The following is a 17,334-nucleotide window of genomic DNA, read 5'->3' as shown; positions in this document are numbered from 1 at the left end:
AAGGCCTTACATTTTGGGGAAAGGACCTTCATTATTAAGACCCTGTTCTTACAAAGAAATTCTCAGGATCATATAGGAAAACTTCACAGGGTTAACCTAGCATGTATTCGATAGAACAGCTGGATAAGTGCATTCAAACAACCTTAGAAATAAAGCAACCTAAGAATAACAGGCAGAAATATATTTAGTTCATTAGATCATATTTAAGCTAGTCCTTATAGTTAGAATGCTTGTGCTGTCTTTTCTGGGCATGTGAGGCACACAATGAATCCTTTCATTTGTAAGCAGTGCCATACAACTGAAAAAGAACCCCAAACACTGTTTTTTTCCTCAAGCATTGCTTTCCCCCCCCCAGGGTATTTTTTACTGACACATTTATTTAAAAATTAATAAGTCATAAACATATTGTAAGTCTATTACTTTTTTTCGAATCTCAGACCACTTAATTAGAATAAAGTAGAAATGACTGTGTGTAACTTCTTTATAATTAATGCTTTCCATTAGAAAAGAGTAACTTACAGAGATTTCATAAAACTTAAGAAGGCAATTCCCTGAAATAACTGTGACCTTTTATCTTGGTTGCATGATATAAAATGGTAGTATAAAGACTAATATTATTTCAGTTAAGAATATCTACTTTGTAGATAGCTATTTTGTATTTAAGCTACTTTGATATATTTCTCAACCTTAATTCTCACACATTTGCACTCCAATAGGACAATGCAGAAACAGCTTACCAATACAAGGGTTCAGATAAGACCAATTAAAAGAGCATATTTTAAACATATTAAAGGAATAGTTAAATTATAATGAAAATATGATCACAATTAGAGAAGGATATTTCAGAAAAAATACATGCAAAATAGATGCCTAAGTTGACATCGAACTTACACAGGTATTATTTAATCAGTAGCCTAATGCGATCCAAATCTTCTGTCACTGGAGAGGACAATGTCACACAGTCCCATGAGCAGTCCAAAGAATCAAATTTATATTCCCAGAGACAGTTGTTAAGCATTCAATCCCATAGACAACAACAGTTCCTGAGTAGCTTAGCACATAAGACCCGAAAGCACACAACTGAGTCAAATCTGCAACCATGGATTTTGAGGAAAACACATACCTTAAACAATAATGCAGCAAAATGCTATACCCATTTTAGAGTAAAGAGTGTTGGGGTTTTCATTTTTTAAAAGACTATGCACCCACCATATTCTGAAGGGATGTGTTTTATATGAGGATATACCTGGCTTTATGTGAATCCACTGTAACACTAGATTAATTTATTAGAATGACAGGATATAATTTCCAATCTACTTAAGTCAGTTTAGGCACAATTCTTTGGAGACTTTTTTTTTTGCAAGAGAACACATAGGGTTAGAAATCAGAAGGACGTAATTTAAATCATCAGGCTACCTAGTTATATTGATTTGCAATTGGAAGTTAACTGCTTGCTCTTCTTTTTCCAGATTTATCAAGATATGAATCATTTTGTTGTGTGTATACACTGTAAAATGATTGCCATAATCAAGTTAATTAACATATTAATTGCTCTTATTTGTATAATCAAAGAAGAGAGAAAACTAAATAAAAGAATAATAATAAGAGCTAAGAGATGAGTAGTATACAATACCTGACAGGAGCCTGACAATTAGCAGTCACTCAAACAACACTCCCCTTTTCATCACCCCCACTTCCTACAAGCCTCCTCCCCTCTCTCTACTCTGCTTTATTTTCCACAGGTCATTTATCACCATCAAAGAAGTTCTGCCAATTGACTTTTGTTTTCATCCTGTCTTTGCACCTGCTAGACTGCTGTTTTTTTGAAAAGGGGGATGCTTGTCTGTTTAATTCACTACTGAACTCCCATAGCATAGAACAAGCTCATAGTTGGTAATAAGTTGAACAAATGGACACAATGAATATTATAACCATAATGCTTTAAAAATCGTGAGAATGAGTGGAAATGAGAGGCTATTAGGCTGCTTGTTCATACCATGGATGTGTAATGGTTTGATTCAGATTAAGAACATCTGCTAATAAAAAAAATGGAATCTGAGTGTGAATTTGGTATTCATCACTTCCTAACTGTATGACTTGTTGCTAACTACTTTACCTCACTTAAACACAGTAGAAATATCTCCCTCACAGAATTGCTGTGAAGATGAAAAATGATAATGTGAAAGATGTAGCACAGGGCCTGACACAGTTTTTGTTTAACAAATAATTATTGCTGTGCTTGGTGGCTTACATAGCACTTTAGGGGGCTGAGGTGGGTGGATCATTTGAGGTCAGGAGTTTGAGACCAGCTTGGCCAACATGGTGAATCTTCATCTCTACCAAAAAAAAACAAAAGTTAGCCAGGTGTGGTGACGCTTGCCTGTAATCCCAGCTACTCAAGAGGCTGAGACAGGAAAATCTCTTGAACCTGGGAGGCAGAGGTTGCAGTGAGCTGAGACTGAGCCACTACACTCTAGCCTGGGCAATAGAGTGTGACTCTGTCTCAAAAAACAAAAACAAAATACAACAAATAATTGCTACAGTTATCATTAGCTATTTTGCAAAATTTTATTTTAGAAAATGTATTAAGTATGGAGAGAAAGAAATATTGAAAATTATAGAAAAGTATAAAATGAGAAGCCTCAATCCCCAATTCTATTCCTCAGAAGTAACAAATGTGTGTGTTAACCTTCCCCCAGTAATTTCATAATTTCCTAAAGTATATTAGCCATTTTTATTTCAAAACATTTGTAACAATATCCTTTTTCACCTTTTTTCCCCCATAAATTGGTTTGTGTCTTTCTTATTAATTAGTAGGAAAATAGTCTTCTGACATTTGAAATTTTTTTTTACAATTTGACAATTTTTACATTTTTGGTTGTAACTTACAAAAATGTTTACATTTTTATTCTATAAACTTTGAGTCATTATTTTTAAAATAAACTTTAAAGCAACAAAGATCAAAAGAGGCAAAGAAGGACATTACATAATGGTAAAATGATCAATGCAACAAGAAGAGCTAATGATTCTAAGTATATACGCACCCAATACAGGAACACCCAGATACATAAGACTTATAAAGAGACTTAGACTCCCACACAATAATAGTGGGAGACTTCAACATCAATACTAGACAGATCAACGAGACAGGAAATTAACAAGGATATCCAGGACTTGAACTCAGATCCGGAACAAGTAAACTTAATTAACATTTATAGAACTCTCCACTTTAAATACACAAAATATACACTCTTATCAGCACCACATCACACCTACTTACAGGTTTAAATGAAATATTTGTTGGCTGCTTGTTTGTTATTTTCTTCCCGCATTTTTTCTGTCTCCATTATTAAGCACAATTATTGGTATAAAAGTGGTTTTCAATACCCAATTTTAGACTGCATTCCAGCCTGGGCAATAAAGCAACACTTCTGTTCTCTCTCCCTCTTCCTCTTTCTTCCTTTCCTTCATTCTTTTTTTAATATTATTATTTCTTTCTTTTTTACAAAAAAAAATATATATATACACACACACACGCCCCAATATTAGCCAGGCATGGTGGTGCATCCCTGGAGTCCCAGCTACCCCAGAGGCTGAGGTGGGAGGATCATCTGAGCTGGAGAGGTAGAGGCTGCAGTGAGCTAAGACCATACCACTGCACTCCAGCTTGGGCGACAGAGACTCTGTCTCAAAACAACAACAATCCCACACCCCCTAAAAAAAAAAAACAAAGCAAAAAACTGGTGGCTCCTCGGTCAGTCTATTAGCCTTGTTCTTCCATGGGGTTCCCTGAGGGATATAAGCCCATGCCCCAAGGCACCCATTTCTGAATTCACTCCTCTCTTTTGCAGTTAGAATGGTTCTCTGACCATCTTTGGAAGGGATGAGGGGCTGGGTGCAGTGGTTTATGCCTGTAATCCCAGTGCTTTGGGAGGCTGAGGTGAGAGGATCATTTGAGGTTGGGAGTTTGAGACCAGCCTGGGCAATGTAACAAGACCCTGTCCCTGAAAACAGAAAAAGGAAGAGGTGAGGAAACAGTCATCCAAATCATTTTCTGTTCTGTCCTGTGTTCACACAAGGAACCCTGTTTTACATTAAAACACTACTTTCAGAAGAAGTTTAATTTTATTTCTCAAAAAAACAAAAACAAAACTTTGAGTCATTTCATTTTGAGGATTGTGTCATGCTTTGAAAGCCTTTTTCCAGTTTGAGAATAAAAAAATAATAAACTTTCTTTTAGCATTTTTACAGTTAAAAAAAAAGTCCTTTTAACAGTATTTTTAGACAAGCCGATTCATGGAATTTGACACTTGTGAAATAAAAGAGGAAGAGTAAAGTAAGTTGAGTAACAAATATTGCAACATATTTGAGAAGCAAATGACAGATGCGTAACAAGAGTTCTGGAATAGGAATCACATGACCCAAGTACTGCTCACTGCCTTATTAGTAGGATTTGTGAACTAGGCAAGACATAATCATTGAATTACTGTTGTCCTTTTTTGTTAAATGGAGTAACCTATAAAATATACTACCCTTTAAGCTGAAGATCAAATCAAACTTTAAAATGTAGAGTTACATGCAGATAGAAGAATATTTTACAGTAGTAGATACCATTTAAAATAAAATTGTTTTACAGTTCAGCAAACGAAAAGAAGTATTTTAGTATAACTTGCATTGTAATTCTAGATTGAATGGGGGAACAAAGACTCATAAATTACAAGGATGATCATATAATAACACAGGTAACACATAGTGGGAGCTTACTGCCTGCCAGGTGTTGAGCTAAGTATTTCACATGTATTACCTTGCTGACTAATTATAGCACCTTGCTTGGCTCTTTAGATGACTAGCTGAGTTCACACAGCTAGTACTTGGCAGAACAAGGACTATAACTCAAGCAGACTGACTGAAGGACCTACACACTTCTACATATTCTTCCCAAAATCTTTGTACAAATTGAATAGTAATTTTGCCCTGATATTACATTAAGAGCAAAATAATATCTAGACACAACAGACAGGCAATGAACAGTGAACATTTTCTGTAAGTGGCAATCAACAGAATTATTTTAGATTAAATAAAATATAAACTTTCATTCTAATGACCTATGAAGGATCTCATAACATTAGTTACCAATGTAAAACTAGGCAGCATTTATTTCTTCACTTTAATCTTTAGGGAATACTAATCATGGAGATTTATACATGCCAACGGGCACATTATACACACTTATGCTTATATATATACACATACATATATATATATGAACATTTATTTTTCAGTTGCTAGCTCATTACTTATAGAAGTATTAAAGTTTTAGTATGTTCTACCTGTTTTATAAGTTGAGGAAGGACTTCACATGCAGTAATAAAAAGATCTGTGTAATTTTAAAAGAATATTAAATTGCAAAAGACAAGAGCATCATGTAATGCCAGTGAAATGTTGAAAAACTGAAATGGAGATTTCTAATGTCACCTTTAAAAGAAAATTTCAAGAACATTATTAAAGGTGAAATTCTGAGTATCAGAGTAATTTAGTTTAGACTTAAACCACATGACCTAATAAATTGAAAGCCAGGATAAAAAAAAATATTGCATTAAAAATAGAAAATAATCTTACCTATATGTTTAATGGAAGTCATGCTAGAATCGCCAATTAAAGAGAACATCTCTGTATTTGTAGATAGTTCTCATGTGGGCAGGGCCAAATCAATATGTAAATTTCACAGGCCATCTCAAAATACTGGCAAACCTAATTCTTACTTGAACAGTTCACAAAAATAATTCTCTAAGTAGAAAAAATTAGTCAACATTTAAATGATGCTAAGAAACAAGAAAATGTCACGATCAGCATAGTTAGGTAAATTGTGTTCATACAGAAGATAATTATTTAAGGAAAAAATAGAAACATTCAGGTAAAAGAATGGCCTCAAAGCACAGTGTGATGAAATAGCAGAAAAAAAATCAATAATTCATAGTCAAAATAAGCATTTGGTTGATGAGTACCAAATTTTTTTAATGTTGATAAAAAAATAGCAATTAATTTGGAATTTCACCAGGCAGAAAGATAAAAACTTCATTGTAATTAAGGGTACAACAAACTGTAGTTCTGAGAAATATTATAATAGCCCTGGACTAAAAAGGTAGTCCCTAAAGTGGAGTCTTAAAAATAAACTAATAAAATAATTTTGAGAAGGCTCAGAGGAATAATTTAACTTTGCATTGGCTCTAGGCTTGGCCATAATGATGTGTTTTAAAACGATAAAATATTAGATTTTTCTTATTTTGTTTAAACAATAAAAAATTGATCAGCATGATGAATATATTAAAACAGAAAAATATAAAGAAATTAAGTGAAGGATGACATAAAATCATTTTTGTTCCATTTAATAAACACACTAAACCACACTGACAAGTCTATCTTTTAAAAAATGATATTGACATTAGCACCAACTGACCATCTGTTACCACAAGTTTAAAGATACAGGACACTTGGGCTTTAGCTTCCTAAAAGACTGAAACACATATATAGACATGCATGTATACACACAGGGACACAGAAGCATACATACCTCATTACATTTATTTTAAAGCTTGTGGGGTGAAGTTTCTAAGAAGCATATAAAAATACTTTTTCAATTAAAAACCACACAGGAAATAAATATCTCTGATGCCTTTCTTGTTCTGTTTTTTTTTTTTTTGAATGGGGAAGTGATCTTTCTGCCCTGAGACTTCACAGAATTATTTGGCACGAACCCTGCAGCTGAGTGGCACAGTAGCTTCTACTAATAGTTTCGAAGGAAGATAAAACAACCTATCAAATCCTATAGTGAAGTCATAACATCATTTTCCGGGTTGGTTCTCAAAAACCCTAAGGGAAGGTTTTGCTCTGGAACAAGATTTCTGTCTTCCAAGAGACTAACAGGTTTAGTTTGGAGTGCTAATTTTCAAATGAATGCCTTGCAATAACTTGACACATATTCTTAAGATTTCTAAGAATCTATAGGATTAAAAGTGGGAACATCTTACACTAAATGCATTTTTGAGTTTTAGCAAAATGTAATACTTTGTGAAAAAAAAATACATATGTGTGTTTTGTACATTTATATATGTATACGTGTGTGTGTGTGTGTGTGTGTGTGTGTGTGTGTGTGTGTGTGTGTGTATAAAACACTACCAGAAATCTTTTTCTGGAAATGTTATGAATTATTTAAATCACTTTGTTTATATCATATTTACATGAGTATATTCTAGAAAATATTAGAATTCAGACAGTTAAAGTAGCAAACTACTATTCTGTAATACATGAGACAAATATCTTAGATTATCAGAATCATTCGAAAACATTGAAACCCTGCAACTATCCTGTATGTCTCTTTGTGATAGCTCATTATCTTCTTGAATTAAAAAAAATTCCAAACTTACCAGCAGGAGAATAAAACCTTCACTTTGGAATTTCTACTCTTAAATTTTGAGTAATCGAGAAGTCTGACTTACCTATTAAACTTCATTTTACTCCTGACACTTTAGTAGCAGCATTTAAATTTACTTCACACTATGAAGCAATTACAATGGACTTAATGAAATACTGCATCTTGTGGTTATGCGGAAGGAAATCTTTCATCCTTCTAATTCTACTAGGTAGGTTGAGGTATCATGGACCCTGTCATTATAAAAGTGTCTAATTGTTCTCCAGCAAACAAGGAAGGACTCAAAACATGTTTACTGTGATCGTCCCCTGTCAGCTTCTAAATGTCACTTTTCTTTTTTGCTCTGGGGTTGTGACTTAAGTAAACAATAGCAGGTATGGAATCTTAATTGCTGTGGAATGTCTCCCTCAAAAGACATCACTACTTCTGCAGTGTTCAATTTGTACTTAGATCCTCAGAGACTTCTAGGACATGATGTTTTACTGGCTTTTGGAGCCCAAGGTCTCTCAGTTGTGCTATGTAGGTATGCAAACTGTCCTGTTCTACAGGCCCCAGTTCACGGGTAAAGATACAAATATAAACTGAAATTTTATGTTTCCCATGTTTCTGTGTACTCTGCAATACTCCTTTTGTTAACCACACAGTGCTTTTGTATTCAGAGTGAATATTCTAAGTATATTTATTTTACCAAGCAGCATTTACAAGGCTTGGAGTGACATCCTCCATGTATTCCAAGGACTAAAAACATTTTCTGGACATGATCCAAGATAATTGCTAGGCTGTTTTCCTCTCAGTTTCCCCTCTGGGAAAACTGAGTAATCACAACAGGCAGGAGGAAAGGAGCCTTCAGTGAACAAAAATTTGAGGTGAAAAAAATCCATAAAAACACGGAAACCACACCATTTCTGCAATCCCAATTAAAGGCATCAAGTATTTCCCATGCTATATAGAATCACATCCCAAAATACTGATTTTTAATAATAAGCTTTCAGTATAGTCTTTTCTCTTAATTTTTTCTTCTTTGATTGTCCTGCATTTGTCTGTTGTTGATTTTTGACTATTGACACCTCATTTTTATCTTGATTTTCTTTCAAAATGGTACCTAGTTTTAGGTATGTAAATTTATAACTGTCTCCAGATCAACTTCATCCAATTTCACAAAGAAAAACACAAATATTTCTAAATTAGAAGAAATTCTAAGTTCACTAGCTCTTCTTCTCCTTTTATGAATGTGCTCATTTTATCCACTTAACAGATACTTGTTTTGATGGGCATACCGCCCCAATGACAGTTTGATACACAATAACAGATCTGCAAATATCATCAAAAAATATTTCAGTCAAAACTAAACCTTTTCTGCCACTTAGTCTCAACCTCACATTTAGCACCCTAGGTATTAAATATTTTAATTTTTCAAACTGTCAAAATTCAAAAAATGAAGATGAAATTTGTGCTATTTACTAATTTTTCCCTGGCTTATCTGCCATGTCATCTAGGTTAGGGGAAAAATAAAAGAAACATAGCAGTGATTTTCTTTTTAAGTCTTTTGATGCAAATTAATTACCTAGAAAAGTTTTTTTGATGATACTAAAAAAAGGCTATAAAATAGCTACTATTGAATACATCAGTCTACAGACAATCTTCTTCCCATCCTAGGTGAATAAGATTAAAAATAGGCAATGTCTACTTTAGAATAATCCAATAAAGAGATGTATGTGTAAACATAGGGACACGGAAGCATCCCTGATTACATTTCTTTTAAGCTTGTGGGGTGAAGCTTATAAGAAGCATACATTAATAATTTTTTTAAAAAAAAACCACACAGGAGATAATACATCTCTGAGTATTAAGGTGTATGTTGAGGGATTTCCTTCTGTTTGTACACATGAAGCACAATGAATAAATCTGACAAAATTCAGCCATCTCAGTTAACTGAATTATAATCTCCAAGGGCTACTTCAATATGCTTAAGCATTTTCCAGAGAAAAGAAAGCAACATTTCAAGACTTCTCAACTCCAGATTTATAATTTATCTTATGTAATAAGGAGCATCTGTGTTCCAGAAAGTCTTGGCTGGTTAGTTTCCAGAGAGGCCCTTTAACACTAAGTTCAGAAAGAAATATTCAAAAGTTTCTCCATATGTTGATGTGGAGATATTAATATGGTATTATCTCTAAAAACATCAAGGTGCTATTCAATATTATCATATAATTAAATAGGGAACATTATAGGAACATACATATTCCCCCAAAACTCATGAAAATGTGCTCCTTTGTTCAACAGCAGTGGGAATTGATTTTTCTATCATCATCTATTCTCTATTCAATCCCCACTGCCTACTTATAAGAAGGAGGAAGCACAGTGCCATGCTTCTGGAGGCCCTCAAGGAAAGCCAGCCTGTGTCAAACCTACCATCCAAATACAGAGAGAGCAGAGAAAGTTAAGAAGAGGCAGCAATTTGATCCACCTGTGCCAGAAGAGTGCTAATACTGGAGTTTTCAATTATATGGGCAAACCTGTCCTCATATGGATTAATCTAATTTAGGTTTGTGAAAGGAAAACAAATCTTGGCCCCCAAATCACCAAGCTAAAAGGAAGTCAATCTGGGAACTGCATAGGGCAAACCCTTCTCCCATTCTAATCAGAGTCACTTCTGTGCTCACTGAGCTAAAAGCATATCTGATGGCCTCCTTTGGAGAGGCTAATCAGAAACGCAGAAGAGTGCTGCCATTTGTCTCTTATCTACCTGTGACCTGGAACGTCCTCCCCACTTCCAGTTGTCCCATGTTTGCTTTGTATTATCCTGCCTTTCCAGACCAAACCAGTGTTCATCTTACAGATGTTGATTGATGTCTCAGGTCTCCCTAAAAATGCATAAAACTCGAACCATCATGGTCACATGCTGTCAGGACTCCTGAGGCTGTGCCACGGGCACGTGTTCTCAACCTTGGCAAAATAAACTTTCTAAATTAACTGAGATATGTCTCAGATATTTGGAGTTTGCAGGTTGAAAGCACCCAAACTGATACCTTGTGATTCTGTTTAAAACATGGGCTTGGATCATAGGTATTTTAATAAAATTCTAGCTCATAAGTGCAGTCAAGAAGCATGGCTTACCCAGTGAGTCTCTTAAAGTAGGAGAAAGCAAAAAAATATTTCTGCAAAATGGTTTTCTATACTCTATGTAACAAATGTAGATATTAATATAACATAAAGCACATATAACATACCATGTGACTATATTTTACTCATCTATATAGCTTTAGAATGTTTTAGTGTTCCACTTATAGAAAGGATTCCAAATAGCTCTATTCATCATTTGTTCATTCATAAGTAGCAAGAGAGTAGGTCACAATGAAACTCCCTAAAACGTATTACTGGAAATCATGTCGGCAGTGTTCAGCATTATATCCCAGAGTTTTAAAAAGTGCCTGATACACAATAGGTGCTCAAATGTTTGTTGAATTGATGCTGAGTAATCTATAACTCTGTGTATCAAAGCACAGATTTATTTAAAGGCATGCATGTATGTTAAATACTTTTATAGGAGAAGAGGTACCTTTATTTATCCAAGTATCTGATCAAGTTTAAATGCACTGATGATTTTCCAGATGTGCATTTTTTATGTTTAATAAAAACAGACACCAGGCATGAAATGGAATAAAGAACAGATATACTCTTCTTCAAGCCAAAATCTCAATGTAATAAACAGGTAAATAGTTTGATTGTTCCACATTAGAAAATATTCTTATAAAAGGCTTTAATTCTTTCCTTCGTAAGTATTAACTATAATACAAGAATGAATGATATGTTTCTACACAATGAGCTTTTCCCAAACATTTTAAATGATTCAGTGTACCAGTTGTGTTTATGTATCCATTGGCAGAAACAGATGTATTGATTAAAATTAAATTTTGTAAAATTTATTAAAATAATTCAATCATAGCAAAAAGCATGATTAAACATTAAATGTGTATCATTAAGTAGTTGTATTGTATTGTTTTGCTTTTGCCTATTGAAAATCCTCTCCAAGTCTTATGAATATTTGTACTCTACCACCTAATTTTTTTATATGCCAATCTACTATTTTCTTAAAGACTAACACATATGATCCCTTGATAAGAGTTTGATTCCTTTGGGTTGTTTAGTGTTCTGGACTGCTCATTTATTTTGTTAAAGAGCAGTGGGCCTGTAGCCTAACTAAAAATATGCCCCTTTGTTAAGGGAGGGGGCCAATATGGTGTACTAATTGGAGCCTTAAGCAAGGACCCCTGGGAATTGGCTTTTCTGTTCCAATGGGAATTAATTCCAAGAAAATAACCTAAGTTCTGCCTCTGTACTTGTTTCCATCTGTGAGATGAGAAATATCATCATCCACAGGGGCATAGCCTGGTTGAACTGAGGTACTAGAGGATTCAAAAATAATTTCATTATTTGCAGAATTTTGTGGCAATGGATAAAGTATAAAGAAAAATTTAAAATATAATCATATGTAGCACTGTCCTGTAAAAACCTGTCAAACTGATTCTTTCACTCTCAAGAGAACCTTTAATATGATGAAGTCTTAAATAACAAAACAAAATGCATAAATGCCAAAACCCAGGAGAAAAGGACAGTAAATAGAACCTTGTAATAGTCTGTCTCAGGAGAGCATGCTGGCTCTACTTTTGCTATTGACAGGGATAAAAACAAAAGTTGGAATCAATAGGGAGATAAGATAAATGCGATACTTACATATGAAGAGGTACAGAGAAGATTGTAGCTTATTTATAGTGTAAAACAATAGAGCCTGTTATTAAAATCTAACAGCATGGCTAAAATCAGGAAGGGCGACATTTTTGTAAATGTACTCCAGGGAACAAATGTTCAAACAAAGGATGAGAATATGTTCCTTAATGTCTTTCCCATGATTGAAAAAAGTGTGCTTTTCAAGTAAATTGGTTTTCTAATACATTTGTATATCAGATTTCAAGGTATATTATTTAGGACATAAGATTTAAAAAATAAATACTACTGTAACATCTTTTACATATGAATAGGGAATTTGTAATGTAAACTGATATTATTAAATTATACAATATATGCATAAATTTATTATTTGGATAGAAGTATTAATAAAAGCTAAATTTGCAGAGTTGCCACATAGATAATAGACTATACTAGTTTTGTTTTCTCATGCTTTTAATATAGTACAAGTAACAAATCACATACCGTAAATGTAAGCTTAGGCAATGGCCTGGTAACCGGCAGACAGTATAAATTTGACATCTAAAAATACATTCAGAATTTAAGCTTCATTTTCATATAGTTTTAAACCATTTTAAATCATAATTTATTATTTTCAAAATTTGATAAATTACAAAATTTAGCTCAATAGTGTAAATAATAAAAATACTAGTATGATAAAGAACTTATCTGAATATTCTTACCAGCAAAATATGGAGATTTGCCACAATGCCAGCTAAGTTAGTTTTGCAGTCACTGATAAATTGGGTTGCCATAGCAAGCCCATAGTCACTGAGTTTCTAAGCAACCTGAGACTCCACAGACTGCAGATAGTTAGGAGTCCGCTGATCTTTCATCATCCCTTAAGGAAAAAATACAAAAACTTGTAGGGCCAAACTCAATGGCAGATCCCCTGATTACCCAGGAGAGCAGTGATCTCCATACAATACACCCCTGTATTGATACTCAATTTACTGAATAGTAATATTTGTCCTGGGGAATTATTGGATTATTCACAGTGCTAAGTGGATGAAATTAGTCATAGAAAATGATCAGTGCCTGATATGTGTTGAGCGTACAAATATTTGTTGAATCATTGAAGAAAACGTGATACATCATCCAACTCTTTAGAGACATCATTTGCATAATACTAGCCATCATAAATTCCTCGCCTTTTAAGATGAACGTATTTGTTTAGAAGCATTACTATATAGTATGTCGCTTCAATTTCTTTGTTTCTAATTATTGTAGCATAGGTAACATGGGTAATTGTAAATCAGTAATTCCTTGAGGTCTTCTGTTGAAATATTTAATTGCAGCTTGTCTAGAATACTTGAGTCACAATATTAACCACCCAATGACAAATAGAATTGCATAGACCTGAAGTACAGGCAAAGTTATGATTTTTTTTGAATGAGCATGCATTAGCATTTCCCATGTCTACCTATAAACACCTTCTTCAGTTCCTTATCTTCACACACTGCCCACTGAGGCAAACCATGGCCTCCTGCCCTCTCTTTTAATATATCAGGCTCAGTTTCCAACTGTTTTAGATAATCACAATAGAGTTAAGGCATATAGTTTGTTTCTACAGAACAACATATCACAATGCAAGTCCAAATAAAATAAAACCAATAGAAATAATCATTTGTTACCATCAAGACAATTATACCTATAATCTGCAAAATTTTAGCCAGTTCCAGTACCCCCGATTTTTCTACATTCCCCATTATTCTGCATGCATAGCTAATTCTTACCATGGAAAACATCTTAGAAATGGTTTGCAAATTGAAAACTGTCTTTAATGATTAGTTTTTAAAAACACGACTTCATATATCCTATTGGCTATTGCATGAGAGGTTCATAGCCCATGCCAAACAATACAATGACTAAATTCTCTAACCTGAAAGCAAAACAAACTTCCAAAGTCACCTCTCAAACAAGTCACAGTAGTCACTGTTGACTACTGTGGGCATGCCAGGAATGCCAGCAGCAGAGACTGCTTGTGACCTCTATTTGTCACTATTGAACATCAAAAGCAGGGGAGGACAGATTCTGCTTTCTCCAACATTGAGAAGTCAACCACTCTGTCTTACAATATTAATATAAGACAATCCAAATTTTTATAATGACATTCATTATAATATATTTTTGGCTAAAAAATGACTATCTATAACTTAACAGTCTTCCTAGGATATACTAGGAAGTGTATCCTAGTATTGCATTACTGTATTTTTGGTAAAGACAGGGTTTTGCCATGTTTTCCAGGCTGGTCTCGACCTCTTAGCCTCAAAGTGCTGAGATTACTATGCCCGGCAGGATATATATATATTCCTATGAATAGGAGACGGCTGCACATGAATTTGCCCCATTAAGATATTCCTCCACTATTGCATGCGTAGAAGCATGTGTATGTTGGAGGGCTTAGATTAATCCAAATATTTTTTGAATGCCCTCTTACTACTTATTAATGTAATAAGTACTGACAACTCATAGTAAAAAACATTTGACCCATGCCCTCCACTTTCTTTTAGATACAACTTTGCGTCTGTCAAGTTTGAAACAGGCTGCCTACATGCCTACAATGCCCCATGAATTCTAATCTCTGCGAGAAGAGAGAGAAATGTGAATATATCTTAAACTGGACAAGAACAAAGCAAAAGTCAGATCAAAGTGGGAAATTTTAAGTATTGCAAGCAAAGTATGGAATCTTACATATTTAGATTAGGTAACTTTATTGTGATTACACAGGAATATTTACCGTTAGAAGTCCGATGAAAGAATTCAAGGCCACAAATGTTAATGCACTTTCAAAAGGCTAGTTGGGAAGACCAGGGAATTAACACCGCAGACTCTGGTTGTGTTTGCCCTAAGTGCTGGGTCAAATCACTGCTGTACATCAGTCAGTCCCACCTCCTAGTGTCCAAGAATGGCTGTGGAATTCTGATTGACACTCCTGTGAGACAGTGGTATTCCTAAACCAAAGCAAATTCTGCCGCCAGTGTTTGTTAACCTCTCCAGCTTAAAAATGAGCTGCTCTTCACCCTGGTTCTTGCCTTTAAAAAAAGAAACAATTACTCTGTGACGTCTAAAAGCACACAGAAGCATTCCCCTCTCCAGGGATATCCCTACTTTCTCATAGTAACTCCCTTGACTCATTCCAACCTGTGTCTTTGTTAGAGGACTTTACAGTCCTCCCAGGAACCACGTAACAACATGTACACTGGTCTGGGAGAAGAAACAGAGCATCAGTGAATATTCCAGTTTGTGGAAAGCTGGAGATGAGGGCAATATTGGGCAGGGCTCTGCAAGACTAACAAGTTCAGGCTGATAATAGCCGTTTTGTTGCAAAATGAGAAAATTAAGCAATATTTGATGAGTACAATATTATATATGCAACACATGTCAAATTAAGACAAAAATAAATACACTATAAAATAAGTATTAATCACAGTATATTCTAAATGAGACCAAAAATATGGCTTTTCCCCAGATCACTTATAGTAGTCATTCTCTGAGGATTAATGTTGATGACATACATTCTCATACACTCACACACTGAATGAGTATTTATCACATGGTCACTATGTGCTCAGAACTCTGCCACAAAGTAGAAGAAAATGTGACTCCTTACTTGAGGATTTCTGTAATGTACTTCAAATACTTGGATATATGTTATTGTGTATACGAGAGTTTAGTACTTTTAGTCTACTTTCATGAAGTGGGCAGTTATCCTGGTTGAGAACATTCATTCTAGAGCTGGTCCCTAGCCATTAATAGAAGTCCACAATTTAGTTATTTTTTATCTCTTTAGAACAGAAGATTGGCATAGTAAATACTAACAATGAGATTTTCAATAGAGAAATTAATAATATCAGAGATTTATAAGCTTGCTAGAATTACTACTAGATAAGTGTCTACTTTTACATAACAGAGTAAAAAAAAAAAATTGACCAAGGACTGTTGTCTAAAGTTTAGTTCAGAGATTGCCTATTATCTAGCTATAAATTTTAGAGCATTTTTGGTTTTTGAAGTTATCAATATTTACCAAGACAATCCAATAATACTGCCTGTCCAAATTGGCCTAGGTAATTAAGTGTTGCCAGGTAGTTTCAAGGAGTTCACATTCTAAAGATGCAGGTTATACACAGAAGACCATTCTGCATAAAAATGCACAGGTAGAAGACCACAAAATCTCCTGGACTAATAGGAAATCCACATTTGTTCAGATATAAATAACCGTGACTCATAGTTCAAGGAACTTTCACCTGCTTCTATGTAGAATACACTTCTTATTTCCTTTCTGATTTTCTCACTACAGACATCTAGTCCTGATCATTTAACAAATGTGAGCTTAGAGACTCCTAGAGTTACAAACACTTGTTGTAAATCTTCCTAATGATTATTTTAAAAAAATGTAACTAGAATATTGCTTTGTTTTACTCTTTTATTTTTCTGTTTTTCTCCACTTATTACCTCTTTTTAACATCTTTCTCTAAGTTCTTCTATAATTTTTGATACAGTATCGCTTTAATTTTTGGTGTATGCCATTATTCTTCTTCGTTCTCCTTCAGTAACGCTAGTGATATAGGATTTTTCTTTTTGTTCACTTTGTAAGCCAGGGATCCTTGGGCAACCACGCTGCACCTGGGCCTCTCTTAGCCACACTGGCGTGTCCCAGTTCATACCAGCATTCAGTGGTTCCCAAGCTCTTGTTCCAAGCCCAAGAAGAAGGAGGATATGCTGAATATCCAAGGGTGGGGAGGACAGAGAAGACTTACTGAGTGATGAAACAGTTTTCTGCAGAGGGGATGCGAAGGTGGTCCCCCTAACCGAAGGCGGGAAAGTCCCTGATGTGGCTGGGTCCGGGGCCTCTTATGGATTCAGAATGGGGAGTGTGTGCTGGCTTTAAGAAAGGTAAAGCAAAGACACCCCTCAAAGGTGGGCATGACAGTGTTGAAAACCAATTTGGAAAGGGAAGGTATATGTAAAATAGGTAAAGGGTGGGCATCAGTCAGAGGAAAGCATATGAAACAGAAAGACAAGTTCTCAATACAGTCTGAGGATTTAACTTACAGCTTGGCTTTCAGGCTTTAAACTGTCTTTGGCTTGGAGGTGGGATTTCAGTGGAGACCTGCCACTATCCGCCTAGGCATTCACCTGCTGCCTGCCCTTCTCAC

The 17,334-nt window shown here is 34.7% G+C and overlaps 1 protein-coding gene across 7 annotated transcripts in view; it reads right to left on the bottom strand.

Annotated features, from left to right (window-relative positions):
• Window positions 1–17,334, bottom strand: part of CD36 (CD36 molecule) — a 79,412-nt gene that overhangs the window by 37,651 nt on the left and 24,427 nt on the right. Inside the window, exon 1 of one of the 7 annotated variants that reach the window (XM_032276438.1) lies at window positions 14,916–15,179. The exons of 2 other annotated variants lie outside the window; for them this stretch is intronic. The gene's annotated coding sequence lies outside the window, so the exon portion shown is untranslated. Of the gene's footprint in view, window positions 1–891; window positions 1,052–5,619; window positions 5,640–14,915; window positions 15,180–17,334 lie in introns of those variants that run through there. 4 more of the 7 variants (XM_032276433.1, XM_032276436.1, XM_032276439.1 and 1 more) reach the window with 4 other exon arrangements.

This window comes from Sapajus apella, unplaced genomic scaffold (assembly GCF_009761245.1).
Source record: "Sapajus apella isolate SASKATOON/1434 unplaced genomic scaffold, GSC_monkey_1.0 scaffold7, whole genome shotgun sequence".
Taxonomy (NCBI): Eukaryota; Metazoa; Chordata; class Mammalia; order Primates; family Cebidae; genus Sapajus; species Sapajus apella.
Note: the sequence above shows the minus strand (reverse complement) of the source record. Positions and strands in the feature narration are given on the sequence as shown.